This window comes from Rhincodon typus, chromosome 10 (assembly GCF_021869965.1).
Source record: "Rhincodon typus isolate 14 chromosome 10, sRhiTyp1.1, whole genome shotgun sequence".
NCBI lineage: Eukaryota > Metazoa > Chordata > Chondrichthyes > Orectolobiformes > Rhincodontidae > Rhincodon > Rhincodon typus.
In genome coordinates, this window is record NC_063341.1 from 52,738,833 (window position 1) to 52,757,578 (window position 18,746).

An 18,746-nucleotide genomic window follows, 5' to 3' on the forward strand; every position below is an offset into this window, starting at 1 on the left:
CTTTGGGATATTTACAGTGTCCTCCACCATGAAGACTGGTGTAAAATTTTGATTTGAATTATCTGCCTGCTCCCTGTTATCCTCCAAGGTTCTTGCACTCACTTTAACTCCTCTCTTTCGTAGTCATAGAGTCATCCTTTCATAGGTATGTGTTGAAGATCTTACTATTTGTTTATATATTTTCTGCCAGTTTGCATTAAGAAACAATTTTCCCCCTTTTTATTAGCTTTTTGGTCAACTGCTGTTGGTTCCCAAGAATTCCCAATTCTCTGGCCTTTCATAAGATTTTACCACTTTGTATGCATTACCTTTTAACTGAATACGGTCCTTGATAGCCTTTGTTATGACAGGTAATCCATCTCCTTGAGTCTTTAATTTTGATTAGAATAAATTTTTACAGCATGAAAACAGACCCTTTGGTCCAACTTGTCCATGCTGAACAAGTTTTCCTAACTAAACTAGTCCCATTTGCCTGTGTTTGACACATTTCCCTCTAAACCTTTTCTATTCATGTACCTATCCAAATGTCTTTTAAATGTTGTAACTGTACCTGCATCTACCATTTCCTCTGGCAATTCATTCCACACAAGAACCACCCTCTGTGTGAAAAAGTTGCCCCTCAGGTCCCTTTTAAATCTTTCTCCTCTTATCATAAAAGTATGCTCCCTAGTTTTGAACTCACCCACCCTATGGAAAAGACCTTTGCTAATTGCTTTATCTATGCCCCTCATGATTTTATAAACCTCTATAAGGTCACTCCTCAATCTCCTACATTCCAGTAAAAAAAGTTTGCAGCTCCCACATACTAAAGCTGCAACACATCATCTGCCTGGCCATTTCTATTTAATTAATTGAATTCAATGTTATATATTTCCTAACTGGATGCTTCAGTTGCAACAACATCTCCTGATTTAAACAACTTGGCCAAACAAAAAGAAGAAATGCCCACAAATCACCTACATATTTTCCTATAGATCTCATAGTTCCACTCTGACAGATAGAAACAAGTTGAAGGGGCTCTCTGCCATTGGTTTCTATCTCCATGACTGCTAACCTTCTCACCCAGGTCCACATTCCCAGCCTGCTTCACAGTGATGCTGACTTGCTGCATGCTCCTTCCAGTCTCAATATATAATTATATCCAAGAGTAACTGCTTTAGGAAATAATACTTGGAAATTGCAGGCATGCACTTTACTGGATGAACTATGATAGGTTTATCATGGACATCCTGAAAGAACATTGCACATTACAGATCAATACTTGGACAGAACCATTGCAACAAATACAAGACTTTAAACCAAAGTGTAAAAGATGGAGAGAAAAGGGTAACCCTTGTAAACAGACAGTGTTATGAAAGATAGAATTGTAGTCAGAATGAGAAGTGGTTGAGTCACAGTGAGTTTAAGGAAAAATACTCCTACTGGGAATTTCCACACAACCTTTACCGAAACCCTGGATAAACCAGATAAATAGAGTTTTCACAGATCTGCTGAAGTTACATTGGCCCATCTGATAAAATCCCCAGTGGAATTTCCAGTGTCTCTGTCTACAGAAAGCAATTCATCTGCAGAGATCTGGACCCAGCAAGATGCAACTAGTGTATAACTTTTGAACCATCTTTTTGATCAATAATGTCCAACAGACAGATTTGTCGCTTAATACAGCAAAACGTAAACAGACCCAGCTGACCAACAGCAAATAACAGACAACAAATCCAGCGGTAAAGAGCCTGCGAGCAAATAAATGCCAAGCATTGATTGTAATGTGTTGGGGGGAAGAATATCACCATTTTGCTAGAGTATGCAAAGAGTAAGTATTACTATCCTTGTCAGACAAGCAAAGAATAAAACAAAAAGTGTCATCAAGTGGAAGAGCATTCAAAGAAGGGGAATAATTTCTTATGGAAGAAATTCAAACAGAAAATAATGTTAAATGAAAAACTGGCTTCAAGACAGAGACTTAAAGAACCAGCAAGGACAGAATAAGCCAATTAGCCCCCTTTTGTGATGATTATACAATTCAATGAAGGCAGCTATTGATTTTAAGCTAAACACAATCAATGTATCCTTTCACAAAAAATTAAATAGAAGATCAAACGGGTCTAATGCAAAATTGGTGACACTAGCCTCAAACTAGCAAGGATATGTAGTGTTGTGTGGAGTATCCTAAGGTGCTAGATCAGTGAATTCACCCACACCTTGAACTTCAAAAATGAGACCAAAAGAGATTGATTGAAAGAATAATATCTAGTTACTATTGATTCAATCTTACAATTCTTTGCATTTCACAGAGGTTTCTCAAGAGAGATCTCTCACCACATCTTAGCAAACTCACTTCATTAACTACCTACCCCAGCCTAAGGGCTGCTATCTCTCCTACTTCTAGCCCCATTCTACCACTCACCATTCCCAAAAGAACTTGTCACTCAGTGGATATCTGCCTAAAGCCAGACATTTCTGGTGCTGCCAGCATCTTTAAAAGTTCTCAGTGCACTCAGACAGTCTGGCATTGCCCTTCATCTGCAGTGTAATGGCACAGCAGCCACAAAACCACCTTGATTACAGCACATAGCCAACATGGCTGACACTTCCTCACAGATACAATCCCATTCACTCACACTAGATGCAGTTTACCATCCTTAGCTACATCCTGTCAACACCCTGTCTGAGTCACTGCTGTGCTGTCCCCAGTGCCCAGAGTAGACCTGCATCTTGTCATTGTCCAGTAGGGAAACATCACATACGGACAAGTAATCAGATAGTTCCAAAGCTAAGCTTTTACTTAAAACCACTAAAAGTAAACACAAACAAAACCAAAGGCTTCAGTTCACCTCCCACAAGGCAAAGCAAATGTGGCATGATGACCAAAGGATAGTTTACATACCACAACAATCTGTTGCACCCAGCTGTCTTCTAGTGGAACCGGGTGTCAGCCAGATCCTGTCTGGATTGTAGCAGCTAATGCACCTGAACTCTGTTAAGGCCAAAGAGAGCTTCCTCCTCCCCAGTGTCCTTGTCCTCCTCACAAAACTGCTCCCACTTTCTCAGTTCCTTAGCATCCAGCAAATCATCTCATTGCCTGCTCCAATTGTGAAGAGCACAGCATGCCAAGATCATGTGGTAAGCTCCGTGTGGACTAGACCACCGGGGTGTGGGGTGGTTGGGGTGGAGGGGGTGTGGTGTGGGTGAGGGGTGCTGTGTTGATTTCAGGCCTGGTTCAATGGGGATAAGGCAGTCAGATCTGGTCTAGCAAAGAGGGGAGGAATTGGGTCCAGTCCAGCAGGAATGGGTTGGTCAGGTCAGGGCTGGTGAGGGTGGAAATAGGGCCGGATCCTGGGAGATATCAGGTCAGTGCTTGAGGCTGTAAATGGTCTGGGGTTGGGGGAGTGGTGGTGGTGGTGTAGTCTATGTTGTGTGAGGTAAGTATGGGTGTCATCCTCATAGTTGCCTGGAGATTAGACCACGTATTTCATGTTCTAAATTTTTCTGAGTGACTATTTTGCGTAATTTCATCAGAACCCCTCAAAGTTTTTGATTTAAGTGCAGATATTCGGAGGGTTCCTGACATAGAGGTAATGCCCAGCTGAAAATTTAATTTCCCAGGCAATTCCTTCAGAGAGTGCTACAATGAGAATTCTGCAGACTCCCCATACATGACTCTGAACTGTGCTGGAATAACAACGATCTGACCAGCAGAAAATCCAGATTACTATGCTAATTAATTTCGTGGATAAGGATGCATAGCAAAAAATAGGTATGTCATTAAAAGCAGCTGATAAATAATCAAATGTCACACTTGGTGGTGGATTCACACTGAAAGGAACGGAATGAAGAAACTTGATGCAGCTAACAGGCCTAGATTTTTCTCTGTTCTGAGCCTGTTCTGATATGTTTTGTGGACAGTCACAAAAGAATGTTGTGATGAGGAGGTAAACACAAGGTGATTGGTTGCAGAAGTGAGATGAAGAGTTAGAAACATATAAATATAACTACTCTTATGTGTGGATCGCCCCTACCCCATATTACCCCAGGTCAAGTGACAAGACCAGAAATTTGTAGGCCTGACACTAAATAAATGATTCTGACCCCAGGATTTTCACTAGTTCAGAAAATCTTGGCTAAAAATTCAAGTGAGATGATGATATCAAGTCATGAAAGAGTAAAAGTATGCCTGACTTAAAACATTTTAAATAAAAGTTCACAGAAAGAACATCTCAGATGAAGAACATAATGGAATTAGTCTCATGCCATGTTTTGGCAAAGTGCCATTTCCATTGAGCTTCATGGAGGGTTTGTGTTTGTGAGACCTCACCAGTTTTCCCACACTTTCATCCCAAACTAACCACATCAACTGCCTCCCACATCCATCTTGTCTAACGTTAGGTTCTCCCACTCACTGTAGCTGAAAATACTCACACTGCCGGGATAACCTGGCACCGTTGCCGTCTTTAAAAGGCTGTTATGCACCCAGTCAAACACTGCCAATATGAAATTAACTTGCATGGTTCATGAAATTAGCACCGGACATGGTAGGTAAAGGGATATTGGCACCCCACTTTGCAGACAGAATATTTTGTTCCCTCCAGAGGAGGTCACAACACCAGGCCCTACCAGCCTGGTTATCACTTGGGTCAATGCAGTCTCAGCCATCTGGAAGAATGCTGAGCACTGTCGGAAAAATATCAATGACCATTTCCACTTTGTCAGGTAATGTGCCATCTTTTCTCTCTGCTACCTCACACTCATTCTATCTCTGCTTCTGGACACACTTCCCAACCAGGTTCATGCTCTACCCACCACTTTCACCAGTGTATGCAATATCTTTCCTCTCTCACTCTCACCCACCAAATTCCTCCACATGACCAACACAGCATGGCCTCTGTGCTGCCTGCTCACTCATTCACATGGGACAAAAAACCACATTTCCCCCACCTCCGCTTGCACTTCCATCCCTCACAATCCCTCCCTAAGCCATACAGCACCATGTCTGCCCCTTGATTAATCACTGCTAATAACTCTGTCAAGTTTCCTGACTTTGTGTCTCTGCTAAAAGGCAAGTCAAGACAAATCTATTGTGTGTCTGTTAGCTCTGGCTGAGGAGACAAAATGCTAAAATACAAGGCAAAGCAAAGCAGTGATGTTGTGAGCGTCCAGGTAGGCACAATGTGAATGTTCACTAAGAAAGCAAGCCTGGTTCAATCCATGAGCTAGATGCCTGCTCCTGAGCACACAGCATCCATGTAAGCAGCATTGCAATGATCATTACCAGTGCACTCCAAAATGCAGCATTATAGGGCAGAAACATACTGAAGTGATTAGGAGATGTGCCAAATGCAGAGAGGCTGGCATGTATCAGATGCCAATGTCTGCAGACATGGGGTGCTGAGGGTAACATTTAGGGAGTGTAAGTTAGTTTGTAAGTAATATTCTGAATGGAGCATGCCCTGAGACATTGGTGTCAGGTTTCCAAGACGGAGCTCTGGAGGAGGATCTGGTTGTCCTTGTGCATGAGTTGCAGAAAGCTACTATGTTGGTATGCAGGTAATAAGGTGGGGGCAAATTATTTAATAGGAAAGGAATGGCGTATAAAAGCAGGAAAGCATTGTTACAACTGGACAAAGCATTGGAGAGACTGGATCTGGAGCACTGTGTACAGTTTGGTCCCCTTACTTGAGGAAGAATGTAATTGCATTGAAGACAGTTCAGAGAAGGTTCACAAAACTAATTTCAGAGTTGAAAGGCTTGACTTATAAAGAGAGATTGAGCAGTTTAGGCCGATACTCAAATGAGTTCAGAAAGTTGGGAGGAAATCTAATTGAGGTTTCGAAGATGCTAAAGGAGGATTGACAAAGTAGATGCAGAGAGGGTGGTTCCCTTGTGGGACGATCTAGAATCAGAGGTCATAGCTTTAGGTTAAGGGGTGGCATATTTCATAGAGTTATCATAGAATCCTTACAGTGTGGAAATAGGCCATTTGGCCTAACAAGTCCATACTGCCCCTCCAAAAAGCATCCCACCCAGACCCATTCCCCCTAATTTCCCATGTCTAATCCACCTAACCTAAACATCTCTGGGCACTATGGACAATTCAGCATGGTCAATCCACGTAGCCTGCACATCTTTGGACTGTGGGAGGAAACCCACACAGACAAAGGCAGAATGTGCAAACTCCACACAGACAGTCACCTGAAGCTGGAATCGAACCCAGGTCCCTGGAACTGTGAGGCAGCAGTGCTAACCACCGAGCCACCATGCCGTCCCAGAGATGAATGAAACAGAGATGAGAAAAAAAACTTCTCTTAAATATTCATGAATCTGTGGAATTCACTGACCCAGTGTGTGGCAGATGCCAGGACACTGATTAAACTTAAGGAAGAGAAACACAGCTTTTTAGTTAGTGACGGGTAAATGAGCAATGGGAGCAGGCAGGAAAATGGAGTTGATGCTGAGATGAGATCATCAATGTTTGTAATAAATGGCGGAGAAGGCTCGGGAGGCTGAATTGCCTACTGTTGCTCCTAGTTCTTATGTTCTATGGTAGGGCCTGTGAGATTCTGCCTGTAGATATGAAATGCCAATACCTTGATGCAAATTGTGGTTTGTTTATTTGCTTCTTGGAAGAGGGTGTTCACAAGTCTAACATTTATCGCCCATTCCTAATAGGTCTTGAGAAGATTAAGTACCATGTACTGAAGAGTATCATTGCATGAAACTGATCCAACTTGTACATATTTAACAGGATTTTTTGGCAGATATGTGTCTACCAGAATACCCTTTGGGATCACCATAACTTCAGAAATTTTCCAATGAATAAGTTCATAAATATTAGGTAACACTGAGTGAGTGTAATTTAGTTTATAAATAATATTCTGAATTGTTAATTGACTGAACAGAAACATGACCAAAGATTGGAAAGGGTCCGACAATTAAGTTAAATATGAACAAGTGGAATTTGAATTATGAGAAGTCAGTTGCATAAGGCAAAGCATACTCAAGGCTGATGGAGAAAAGATGGAAGTGATCAAATACACAGATTAATAAAAAGTCCTTCAACAATAGTGACACTGTGAAATTTTCAGATATGTACCTGTCTAAATTGTCAGGTATCATAAACCTGTGAAGAAAATTATTTGTAGCTAATATTGGACAGCTGAATAAAATAATTTAAAAAATATTTTGACTTTAAATTGCAAAAAGTTTGGAAAGCTGCATATGGTCAATGTATTGAATCATAAGTGCCTCCTGAAACCAACAGCACCTGGGACAGATCAAGTAACTGTGCACGGTATCTCTCCCAGCATTGCAAGCAATACTAATGAGATGATTGAGAAAGAGCAGTCATTATAAAAGTTTGAATCTCTGTATTTGGAAAGATTTCTAGAAAGGAAATATGCAATTCATCTATAATGTTAAAAATATTGCAGCTGTCAACGTGTCGTTTGCTGCAATGACTTACTTTCAAAAGTTCCAAAGTTTGTGTCTGCTGCTTATGTTGTTAAGATATGTTACGTTAGAAAACATATAGAAGCCGAGATGTCTTGTTCTAGTACAAGCCAAGAAAATAACATATATGATGACTTTCATGACCACAGGATGTCCAGAAGTCCTTTAGAGCCAATTTGAAATATAATTTCCAATAATTTAGCAGCCAATCTGCCTACAGCAAACTAACACAAACAGTGATAATGACCAGCTAGTCTGTTTTTTGAGATGTTGATTGAGATGTAAATAATGACCAGGGCACCAGGGATAATTCCCATGCTCTTCTTTGAAGCAGTGCCGTGGGTTCTCTTACATCCACCTGACAGTAGGTTCTCTGTTTAACGTCCATTTGAAAGACAACATGAACACTGGACCATCAGTGTTGATTCTGCACTCATGTCCTGGAGTGAGCCGTTTACTCACAGCCTATTGACTCAGAGGCAAGGCTGCTGCCAATGGAACCACAGCTGACTGACTGCAGATGTGCTTAGAAGCCATCCAACAGAGAACAATTTAAAGTGTTTAAAGAGCCAGTTAACTCTTATGACATCGCAAACTGACTTTGCAAGTTGGAATGTTTGTATTTCGTTCAAAACAAAATCCCACAATTTCAATCGGTTCTGGGTAAGAGTCATATCGGACTTAAAACATTAATTCTGTTTCTCTCTCCACAGATGCTGCCAGATCTGCTGAATTCTCCACATTTTTAGTTTTTATTCCAGATTGCCAAAATCCGCAGGATGTTGCTTTTATGCAATTATCACAAACTAATTTTTCAAGGTTTCTAACTCGACAAGCTACAGTCAAGCAGAATCGGAAATTCAGCCGAGAGTTTGGATTTATGATAGCATAATAATGAACATAGTTAGTTTAGGGTTTATTTGAACATCGAGTTAAGGATTCATTTCCTGAAAGAGGGGTGGGGTGTGTTGACGACTGGGGTGGGGGGTCAGGGGCCTGTAGGAACAGGAATCGTAGCATGTGGGTTGTCTGATGTAGGCAGGAACTGGAATTTTGATTTCCCGACAGTACGTTAAGATGCAGAGATTACATCAGTGTTACTGAGGCCTCAGGCTTTCCTGTAATGGGTTCCCACTTGTAATGCATTTGTATGTCATCAGCGCTCATTAAAATAAAATGTTTTTTAATTATATCCATCATACCTTCAAGATAAAGTCAGTGACACACTGGAATCTTGTGGCACCTGGTTCATGTTAGTGCAACAGTTGCGGCTTTGTCTGGTTGCGTCTGAGCTCAGTGGTTTTCCTCATTAAACTCTGTAGCTTAAGGCAGGGAAGCAGCTTGCATGGTGGCTCAAGACCAACAAGGGTAGTAATTGGGGGTGATGCAGAGTGGGATCAGGGGCATGGAGGAATGGAAGAGGGTCCGATATTCTGTGTTGGTGGGAACAGTCAGTCAAGGTAAAAAAGTGAGGGGCCTAAAGGAAAGTGTCAGTGCTGTCTAATGTGGGTCCATCTCAAGGTGTTGGCTGGCAGAAGCCTTACGAGTTTACAACATTTCAATTATCCTGACTGGGATTGTTTCCAGACCATGACCTTTATACAACGTACAAGGGAGAGTCAGTTGAGCTGCAAGTTCAGCCATACAACATGAGTGTAACATGGGATGCCAAGATGAACATTCATGAAAGGGCAAACAAAAAATAAGTACTTGATTAGCCCAGTTATTTGACTTGATTTGATTTGATTTATTGTAGTCACATAGAATCATAGAGTCATAGAATCATACAGCAAGGAAACAAGCCCTTCAGTCCAACCAGTCCATACCGAACATTATTCCAAACTAAACTAGTCCCACCTGCCTGCTCCTGGTCTATATCCCCCCAAACCTTTCCTGTTCATGTACCTATCCAAATGTGCCCTCTATAATCTTTCAAACATAATTCTACCCACATCTACCACTTCCTTAGGAAGTTCTGTGAAAAAAGTTCCAGCCTATCCAGCCTTACTTTATATCTCAAACCTTCCATACCTGGCAACATCCTGGTAAATCTCTTTTGAACCCTCTCCAGCTTAATAACATCCTTCCTATAACTGGGCAACCAGGACTGGACACAGTAATGCAGAATAGGCCTCACCAATGTCCTATACAACCTCAACATGACTTCCTAACTTCTATACTGAAAGGACTGAACAAGGAAGGCAAGCATGCCAAACGCCTTTTTAACCACCCAGTCTATATACGATGCAAACTTCAAAGAATTATGTATCTGGATCCCTAGGTCACTCTGTTCTACAACACTATCCAAGGCCTGAACATTAGTTGTATAAGCTCTACCCTTGTTATTATACCAAAATGCAATACCTCACATTTATCCAAATTGAACTCAATCTGCCATTTCTCAGCTTATTGACCCATTTGTAATCTTAGAAAACCTTCTTCACCGTCTACTATGCCACCAATTTTGGTGTCATCCACAAAATTATGAACCGTGCCCTCTATAATCTTATCCAAATCATTTATATAAATGACAAACAATAGATGACCCAGAACAGATCCCTGTGGAACACAGCTGGTGACAGACCTCCAGTTCAAAAAGCGACCTTCCACTACCATCTCTGTCTCCTACTGTTAAGCCAATTATGTATCTAATTGGCAAGCTCGCCCTGAATCCCATGTGACCTAACTTTACTAATTAGTCTACCATGCGCAACCTTGTCAAAGGCTTTACTAAAATCCAAATAAGCAATGTCTACTGCTCTGCACTCATCAATATTTTTGGTAACTTCCTCAAAAGTCTCAATCAAGTTTGTGAGACACGATTTTCCTTGCGCAAATCCATCCTGACTATCCCTAATCCTATTTTTGCCTCTCTAAATGTCCAAAAATCCCATCTTTTATTAAAAAATTTGTTTTGCGAGCAGTACAGGCAGATCATAGCATACAGGACATACAGACCTTTGGGTGCTAGACAGAGTGAGGCATACAAGGATACAATTGAGTCAGAGGTGCACAAAGCAAGATCAACATTGGCAAGATCAACATTATCTGAAGTTAGAGAGGCCCATTCAGCAGTCTAATAACAGCAGGTAAGAAGATGTTCCTGAACCTGTTGGTGCATGTGTTCAAACACTTGTATCTTCTGCCTGACGGAAGAGGTTGGAAGAGAGCATTATTGGGGTGAGAGGGGTTTTTGATGATGTTGGCAACCATTCTGCGGCAACAAGAAGTATAAATGGATGGGAGGTTGGCTTCTGTGATGGTCTGGGCTGTGTACACAACTTTCGATAGTTTCTTATGCGTTTCTGGAAACCCCATTTCCAAATCTGATCAGATCGAAAATGACCCTGTTAGCTTTGGATATCTCCTGTGCTGGATATTCCTGGACAGGAGCCTCCTGTTACAAACATTTCCAGGAATCCAGGGGCCCAGATCTTCACAGAAGCTGCACACCCTTTGGCAGTTATCAGTGTGATGTGTCCTGTTGCGTTCAATGTACAGCACTTTTGACAGCTGCTGTGAAATGGTAAATAGGTAAGATAATAGGGGGGTTAGGGTAACAATTGATTGAAGGTTTATTTGATTTACTTATTTGATTTATTTATTGTCACATGTATTTTGTAGCGGAATACAGTGCAAAGTGTTGTATAATGTTGCCACTCCCTGGTGCCTTCTTAAAACACCGAAAAATAAACAAAAACGTAGAATATAAAGGCAGAGGAATGAAGAAATAAAGAAAGGGTGCGGGGTGGGTGATGGGCGCTATGTGCCTGGTGGTTGTGGTCAGTAGGGTGCCAGAAAGGTAGAGTTTCAGGTGGGTAAGATGTGTAGGCTTCCACGTGGGTAAGGTGGATAGAGTGCCAGGTGGGTGAGGTAGGTAAAGTACAGGTGGGTGGGTGCTATGTGGGTGAGGTTGGTAGGGTAGCAGATGGGTGATTTGGATAGAGTGCCTGGTGGGTGAGGTGAATAGGGTGCCTGGTGGGTGAGGTGGGTATGGTGCTGGGTTGTCAGGTAAGTGAGGGAGTACTTGGGGTAGGTTGGGAGTCGGGGGATTGTCAGATCCACCAATAGTGACGTTAGCAGGGTGGGTCGGATCAGATGGACCGAGGGTTGGGGTGTGAGTGTGAATGTTGGTTCAGGTCAAGGGGCTTGTCAGGTCCAGCACGCTGGAGTCCAGTGAGGGATGAGGACTCTTGGATTGACAAGGGTTATGAAGTCAGTGGAGGGGGGGTGGGCAGTGGGTCAAGCAGGTGGGGAGGTTTGGGATGGGTGCAAGGAAGGTTCCAGCTAGCAGGAGTATTGTGTTGATTCTGGGGATGGGGAGTTAGCCAGGAGTTAGAGTAGGTTCTTAATCCTCTAACTTTACCTGGATAATTTCTAAGCTTCACTGAGTCAGAACCCACCAAGTCCTCCAACTTTAAGAAGCATTCTCAGGGAGATCCAGGTGCAGGAGAGTTGCCCATCAGATGTTTCAATTTTCTGGGCAACTCCCACAGTGTCTGTAACGTCGGCAATTCCACATGGTCCTGACACTCAACTCCAAGCTGCACTGCTCCAACAGTCTGTCCATCAAAACATCTGGGCCATCGTTCATTCTTTCACTGTGAAAAATGTCCCTAATTGCCAACCATGAGGGAGCCCAGACATTGAGATCTCTGACCAAGCTAGTCTCAAGAAATTGCAATGTCGTGCGTAGGTAAAGTGAAATGTAATGTGTCTTATTTTACAAGTCATAGCGTCATACAGCATGGAAACAGACCCTTCAGTCCAACCAGTCCATGCCAAGATAAACTAGTCCTACCTGCCTGCTCCTGGCCCATATCCCTCCCAACCTATCCTATTCATGCGAATGTTAAATTTGAAAAATACCCATGCCACTTCTGTGCTCTTGGGAAATAGAATTGGCCAGGAAGTTTTTGGTCATGTTGCACAACCTGGCTATTTGACCAGGAGGCTCTTTTATAGCCCATCGTTAAAATAGGGCCTGAAATAAAAATATAGTCTTAAATTATATAGGGCCACCTAGTGACATTTATTGAAAACACATGTTCTTGCTTAAGAAAATGGATAAGATTTGTGATATCTGCAAAGTTAATAGCCTTTTAAAGAAACTATTCAAATATACAAGGAGCTATTTATTAGTAGCAGCAAGTTGATAAATGTGTCTTTGCTGCAGTCTGACCTACTTGGCATCCTCCTCTCTGTCTTGGAGTCCTGGAATCATTGAGATATACAGCACGGAAACAGACCCTTCAGTCCAACTTGTCTATACTAATCAGATACTCCCCATTAAACTCATCCCATTTGCCAGCATTTGGCCCATTTCCCTCTAAACCCTTTCTATTCACATACCCATTCAGATGCCTTTTATATATTGCAATTGTACTAGCCTCCATCACATTCTCTGGCAGCTCATTCCATACAAGCACCACCCACAGCGTGAAAAAGTTGCCCCTTCCTTTATTCATTCACAGGATGAGGGCATCACTGGCTAAGCAACATTTATTGCCCATAGGGCAGTTCAGAGTCAACCACATTGTTGTAGGTCTGGAGTCATGTGTAGGCCAGACCAGGTAAGGATGGCAGTTCCCTTCCCTAACGGACATCAGTGAACCAGATGGGTTTTTCCTGACAATTGACAGTGGGTTCATGGTCATCACTAGACTCTTAATTCCAAATATTCATTGAGTTCAAATTCCACCATCTGCTGTGGTGGGATTTGAACCCAGGTTCCCAGAACATTACCTGGGTTTCTGGACTAACAGTCCAGCGATAATACCACTAGGCCATTGCGTCCCCACATTTAGGACCCATTTAAATCTTTCACCTCTCACCTTAAATCTATGCCCTCTAGTTTTGGACTCCCCTACTCAGGGGAAAAGATCTTGTCTATTCACCCTATCCATGCCTCTCATGATTTTATTAACTTCGATAAGGTCACACCTCAGCCTCTGATGCTCCAGGGAAAATAACCCCAGCATATTCCGCCTCTCTCTATAGCTCAAACCCTCCAAACCTGGCAAAATCCTTGTAAATCTTTTCTGAACCCTTTCAAGTTTCACAACATTTTTCCTTCAGAAGAGAGACCAGAATTCCTCAAAAAACACGGGAGGTTCATAATGAGAAACCTATTACACCAATCTTGCGAAAGTATTAACAGTTGCGGCAGTGGAATGAAGGACCCTGACCAACAAATTAGAAGTGAGGTAGGTAGATGGATGGAGGGGAGACAATTTTCTTGTTTTACTCAATAAGCGTAGAGGAAATAGAGAAACACTGAATCTCTGGTTAGAATACAAAAGATTGTGCAACATAATAGGCAGAACAGAACAAGGAGCAAACAAATATGCATTCTATTCACCCTAGAGATATATGCACCCCACCCCCACACTCAGGGTTACTCCCCCTGACATTAGTCCATGTTACTGTCCTAAGTGGGCAAGAAGTATTTGGCCTTTACTAGATCCACAATGGACTTGCAATTCAAAGCATTGGAGTGCCCACTGATCACAGCTCATGTTTCAACACCCCTTCCCTGGGATGGCTGATAGGGGAGGGAGAATTTCTCCAGTTTTAGTAGCGGAGCTTTCACACAATTTCCAAATGGTTACCTCTTGTGGGATTCACAGGGCTGACCCCCGTGCTAACTTATCTTTGAATATTTTCAGTAGCTGCTCCCTTGCTCCCATCATTGGCTTGTGTTCTTTCACTGACTGTCATCAGCAGGAGCAGCTCCCCCGCTTCCCTGATATGAGTCCAACTTCAGTAAGTGACTGAATAGCACATATTGTCATTCAGTAAATGGGCAGTGAGTTAAAATAAATATGATTTCATCTGCTGAGTTAGACAGCCCTCACATACTGCTTAATTTTCACTCTTGCAATTGAAATCATCATTTGAATACTCAATGTAATTACTCTATTAAACTGCTGCTTCAAAAGCTAATATCCTCTCTGCTGGGTCTCCTTGATAGGGGCTATAAAAGCTGATACATTGTTTACACAGGTGAAAAAGTAACAAGAGACAGAAGCAAGAATAACCAGTGTGGGAAATGTAAATTGACCCCAGTTCAGTAGGAAGTGTTCTTCTGAAGTTTGGAGTTAAGATGCATTAAATCAGCATTTGACGCCTTTTGTATTGACTCCATATCTAAAGTAAGTAGAACATATTTTTACCTTTGAAGGCAAGCTTATCTTGTTAAGCAATATTTTCTTTACAATATTTCATTTACTTTTTCCTTTCTATTTTTGTCTTCCCTGCTCTCTGACCGATGCTACTGCTCTGTCACCAAGCAGATTGGAATGATGATTAATGTTCAGAGGCTGAGTGATGAAATTTGTTGAGACAAAGTAATTTTTTCTGTGTCTGATCCATTCTGCTTCCTTCATACATGACCAAAATTCTTAGAGGCACTTCTTTTCATCCAACTGTGTTTCTATCCTACCCAGAAGACCATTCCATATGCTCAGATGATAATTACAGATCCTAAAGCCATGCTTTCTCGTTCCGCAGTCATCTCAAAAGGAAGGAGCAATAAGGTGGTGCGAGCTAGTCCATACCATGTACATTCACTTTTCAGTGAGAGTTATACAATAATACTGTATTGTTATTTCCCAGGTAGATGTGTTTTAAGCTACAATCGGTGATCATTTTCAGCTTATGAAACCTAAGAAGCCACAGTTTGTCATATTTCATTTTTACAGGTTATTTGTTTAAGAAAATTGCAGCGGGGAAGGACTGTCAGATGGGGTCAACAACTTTCTCTACTGCTGCTACATATTAAGACTAGAACTATCATAGTGACTGATAGCCCTGCCTTGGGAGAGTCAAAACTACTGATGCTATATTTAAGTGTTTAAAAGAACATTTAAAAAATTGCTCATTAATTAATTTTTCAAAGTATTCATTCACATTGAGATATCACTGGTAAGACCAGAAATTATTGTCCAATCCTAATGTCCTCAAAAGGTGATGAGTCATCTTTTAGTATACAACTGAGGGTCTTACTAGACAATTTCAGAGGGCAGATCAGAATCAACCACATTGCTACAGACCAGACTGGGTAAGGCCAACGTATTTTCTTCCACAATGAAATAAATGGGTTGTATGACTATCTGGTTGTTTCATGGGCACAATTGTTGGGTCTAGTGTTTCATTCCAGATGGTAATTAATTAATTAATTAATTAATTCCCGTTTCCTGACTGCTGTGGTACGGTTTTAGCCTCATCTCTGGATTACTAGTCCAGTAAATGATCACTATGTTACTAAACCCTTAATGTTTACATTATATTCTATCAATATATTTTAATAAGTTATCTTGAACATGCTGAGCCTCTTTCCACAAGTTCTCAGTGAGGGAAAGAAGCTGTAGAACACAAGTGCTCAAGCTTTTTGTTTCTCTGACTTGCCTAGCCAAGTATAGGGCTGCTCTGTCATTAGACAGAGAGAGAGTGACAACTGGTGGTGGTTTAACCTGAGGGTCACTACGCCTTAGGTGAAGGGAGAGCTTGAGAAGGAGGTTCCTTCATGGTATCCTCAGCCAATGTGGGAATTGTATCCATACCGTTGGTGGCACTGTGAATCACAAACCAATCAGCCAACTGAGCTATTTTAACTAGCCAACTATTATTGAGCCTTGGGCCCACAGAATCCAAGCTGGATTTCCGTCATCCAATTAGGAGGAAGCTGGGATCAAGGTACCTGCTTGCCGGTGGACATTGTCTATCAAGCAAGACCTTCTGATAAGACCTTGCTAAAAAAAAGACTTTGCATTTATATGGCTCTCCATACTGAGAAATGGCAGACAACATACATGGTTCATAGGAACCACATAAGTAGAGTCTCCAAGAAAGTCTCCAGCTGCCTCACCATTGCCCACCGTCAACATTCTGCTTCTTTGAGCAGAGACTGGACTGATTTCACAGATAGGACACGCTAAGTAATCTACACACAGAGCTAAATTCCTGAATGCTCAAAGACATTCCGCCATGTGTAATGCCCAAATCAGGAGCATGGCGTGACACTGATCATGTAATGGGTATAGGCACAATATTCAAGAAGACCAATGGCATCCAAGGCAACCACAGCAATCCTCTTGGATAGAATCAAACTCATTTCTACACTTTCCAAGTTTCAGTGCAAGGAATTTTTCAGAATATTTCACCAACATCTTCTCGTCTGCAACTTCTATCACATTGAAAAATGCCAGCAGTGACATTTACCTTCTCGGTCTGCTGCTGCATCTGTTTCTTAATGTGGTGTATATATTACCTGACACTTTGGCCTGGATTTTGCCTGGAGGGGAGTTGTGTTCAGAGGGGCTGTTGCGAGGTCAGGAAAACAGAAGACTGGGTTTCCTGAAGGTCGTTCAACGCCCGCCTTCATTAGAGGCTTGGTCCAAACACAGACAAAAGAGTTGAATTCTAGAGGTGAGATGAGAGTGACTGCCTTTGACAGCAAGGCAACCTGTGAACGAATATGACATCTAGGAGCCCTATCACAGCTAGTCAATGGGATTTAGGGGGTAAACTTTCCGTTGGAGTTACACCTAGCACAAAAGAAAAATGGTTGTGGTTGTCGGAGATCAATCAACTCAGCTCCAGGACATCTCTGCAGAGGTTTCTCAGGGTAGTAAGATATATGGGCAGCAGATACATGGGAACATCACCAGCTGCAAGTTCCCTTCCAAGTCACTCATAAGCCTAACCATTTCAGTTGCTTCATCAATGAACTTCCCTCCATCATAAGCTCAGAAGTGTGGATGTTTGCTAATAATTATGCAATGCTCAGCATGGTTTTATCTGTTGTGATATCTGTCTTAACCTTTTGAAACATAGCTCACAGATAATCCTTGCTTCCTATCCTAAAACCAACATGGAGTTATTCCTTCATGACAGTAACAATGTTCTTCATAGAACATGGAAGCCTGTACCGGATAATTCTAAGATATGACTTTCTTTTACCAAGGGATTTATTTGTCTCAAGTGTTTTTAACTTAAATGGTATAGCCCTACCTCTACATTGACTTCAACAGCCACTGTGTTTATTGGAGTATTATGACGATTGAATCACACATTTCTGATGAATATGCAAAATAAGTATTGATTTAGTATTTAACCATTTGTTATTCCACATTTTTACAGCTGCTTTTAGCATTTAGACTTCTTTCCCACCCAATCTTATAGATTTTTATTTAAATCAGCCTGTTCAGAACATATTCTGTTACATCTCTGATGTAAGTGGGACTTGAACCCAGGCTTTCTGGCCCAGGGACACTGCCACTGCATCACAAGAACCCGCCACATATCCTCTTACTCTTATAATCCTTGGGGCGACTCTTATACCCCTTACTCTTAGGGCAGCATGGTGGCTCAGTGGTTAGCACTGCTGCCTAACAGCACCAGGAACCTGGGTTCAATCCCACCCTTGGGCAGCTATCTGTGTGGAGTTTGAAAGTTCTCCCTGTGTCTGTGTGGGTTCCCTCTGGGTGCTCTGGTTTCCTCCCACAGTCCAAAGATGTGCAGGCTAGGTGGATTGGCCATGTTAAATTGCCCATAGTGTTCAGGGATGTGTAGATTAGGTTATAGGGGGATGGGTCTGGGTGGGATGCTCTGAGGTTTGGTGTGGACTTGTTGGGCCTATTTCCACACTGTAGGGATTCTATATACTCAAAGACTAATGTTACACTTAATGCCTCAATCTCACATTAGTATCAAATATCCTTTCACTTGTTTTAAAAAATCTCTGTTCTTGTCTTCCTCCTAACAGTTGCAGCAGGGCAACTTCTTGTATGCAATTTTCTTCTTTTTCCTGTTTCAGTTGCCCTTCTTGTCCATTTTAGAGGCTGTTACTTTGTTCACATGTATTTTTCTTAGTTTGTTATTGATTTTATAGAAGTACCATGGAAAGCATACTGTCTGGGTGCATAATAGCCTCGTATGGCAACTGCTCTGCCCAGGTAAGAAACTACGAAAGGTTGTACGCACAGCCCAGGTTATCCATGGAAGCCAACCTCCCATCCATGGATTCCATTTACACCTCTCACTGCCACAGAAAGGCAGCCAACATCATCAAAGACCCATCCCACCCTGGTAATGATCTCCTACAACCTCTTCCGTCATGCAGAAGATACAGAAGCTTGAACACACTCACCAGCAGATTCAAGTACAGCTTCTTCCCTACTGTTATTAGACTGGTGAATGGACTCTCTAACTTAAAATAATGCTGATCTTGTTAATGCTGTTTTTGCCTTGTGCACGTCCTGTGTGGTGTAACCTGTATGCCTCACTCTGTCCAAGTTTTT